At 42.4% G+C, this 2,337-nt stretch overlaps 1 non-coding gene across 1 annotated transcript; it reads right to left on the reverse strand.

The window, feature by feature from the left end:
* Positions 1-502: 502 nt before the first annotated feature.
* On the reverse strand, positions 503-1,804 carry LOC103640954 (uncharacterized). Its single transcript, XR_002749441.1, has 3 exons — positions 1,780-1,804; positions 842-1,100; positions 503-616 (listed from the first exon to the last, which is right to left on the reverse strand). It is a non-coding gene; the product is annotated as an uncharacterized protein (transcript).
* Between the last annotated feature and the right edge of the window lie 533 nt (positions 1,805-2,337).

Genomic DNA, 2,337 nt, shown 5'->3' on the forward strand with positions numbered 1-2,337 from the left:
GAGTAATTAACTGACAATCAACAATATTCACCAAACTATTACAATTAATAATAAACTAAAACTAATTCTTGGAAAGCAGACGTGCTTCTGTTTTCAATAAAATAACTGTAAAGGTAACATGTTAGGTGGCACTTACGGATAAACCATCTTCTGCACAGCTGGATCTTCCATCATCTTCTCAATTGTCTCAACAGATAGCATAGGTCCTGATTGACCTATAGCAGAATCAGTTGAGGAATCTATTCAGATCAACCATGAAAACTAGATAAAAGGTACACTACCAAATCATTTTATAAGAAGATACTGAGACAAAAATAGAGATCTGCAATGTGTATGTTCAATTGCTTACTGGATTCAGTTGGCCCACGAGCAGCATCTTCATTCAGCTTAAAAGTCACTCCATTTGTGGGAGCCTTTGAGAATTATAGAAATTAGAGTATTAAATTAATAGTGGATTTTTCAGGAAGCTTACTACCTAGCTTTGTAACATAACTTACCTTTTCCTCAGTATCCTCCTTAGTTTCACTTTCTGTACTATCATGTTTTACATCTACCATCTCCAGTGAAGATTGGAGGTCCTTTTGCCGCAAATCTTCGGGAGAAACATCAACAAATGCTGCATACATTTAATTATGGTTGCCAGAATGAGCAGCAGATATATGAAACAAAAGCAAATGAATATCAACATTAAGAAAAGCCGCATCACCAATTAGTCCGTTTCATTTATTAGTATAAATGCACAACAATGGTAACTTACAATTGAGCATGCCACTGCAAACTGAATGTCCCAACCTTCCATTCAAGGATAGTTAAATAAAATCTACAAGACTAAATGCCATACCAAATTTCTTAGAGGGTTTTGGTGTCTCAGTCACATCCACCTCTTTCGATGTTCCAGCGGCATCCACTTCGGTAGCTGAGACATCAACAGTTGACACCTGTGGGGAGGTATCTTTCTTTAGTTCCAAGTACGAAAAACTGCTTGGTGCAGTAGGATATGCCTGTTGTGGCATGCCAAATGGGAAAGACGAGTTGGAGCCAAATGAGTTTGGTGGTGCTTGGGTCATCATTGACTTAAATGCTTGTTCCATGGCCTATTTCTGCAACAGATTTAGCAACAAGTGAAAGAAGGGGTAAGTAAATAGATCACACAGAACCAAATTACTAAAATAATAGTCCCTTGGGTCATAAATAACACTTTGGGCAAAATCGGGTCAAACTAAGTCTAGTGAAAGAGCTGCATGAAAATGTGACTCTATCCTATAGCTCTTTTGAGAGTACACAAATGTCTTTTCCACTTGTCTATATGGTGGTACCCAGCACGTTGTTGTTGCTTTCAAGCAGCGCAAAAGTGCCATAAGCTCAAGAATCCAGACGTTTTTTTTAATTTTGACTGTTAACATTTCTCAAAATATTTAGTTATGAAACATAAAAATCATATGTGTAAATATGTCTTGAAATGTACCTTCAATCTTTCATAAAATCATATTTATCGTACTATAACTATATTCTAATGACCATCAATAGTATTCAAAATAATTAATTAACAAACAAAAAATGTGTGCATAAATTAAGAAGAAAACACTGCTCATAATTTAAATAGATCAGCAGCAAAACCCTCAGAAATGGACTGATAAAGTATAGAGATAATGGAAGACTAAAGAAGCATAGCACAGAAAGGCTAACACAAAGACCTCCTGCTATTAGCAGTGACCATGCGCTTTACAGGGATACATACCGTTTGACAGCATAAAAAACAGAGGATAGTTGTGAGCTCACCTTTAGCATGGAAGAAACCTGATACATAAAACCACCAAGTATTTAAGTTACAAGTGAAAGATATAAATAAAAGCATGGCATAGCATTATAGGCAATGGGATTCACACCATGGTAAACGCCACAGACAATGCTACACCAACTCCAATCCAGAAAACAAGCGAACCACTACAGAGATTATATGCTAAGTTAGCATTCAAAGGTAAACTTAATGACAACAGGCAGAGATTATATGCTCGGTTCTGAACTACAGGGGCAAGGGCGCGCGGCGGAGGGGGCGAGGGCGGCGCGTGGTGGTGCGAGGGCGAGGAGGCGAGGGCGCGCAGCCGAGGGGACGCGACCGAGGGGCGAGGGCGGCACGTGGCCGAGGAGGACGGGCGCGTGCGCGGCGGCGCGAGGACGATGGGCGGGCGGCGCGAGGACGACGGGGCGAGGCGCGCGAGGCCGAGGGGCCGAGGGCGGCGCGTGGCTGAGGAGGATGGGCGCGCGCGGCGCGTGGTGGCGCAAGGACGACGGGCGCGTGGTGCGTGGCCGAGGAGGCAAGGGCGGGGCGGCATGGCA

Source organism: Zea mays, chromosome 10, assembly GCF_902167145.1.
Source record: "Zea mays cultivar B73 chromosome 10, Zm-B73-REFERENCE-NAM-5.0, whole genome shotgun sequence".
Taxonomy (NCBI): Eukaryota; Viridiplantae; Streptophyta; class Magnoliopsida; order Poales; family Poaceae; genus Zea; species Zea mays.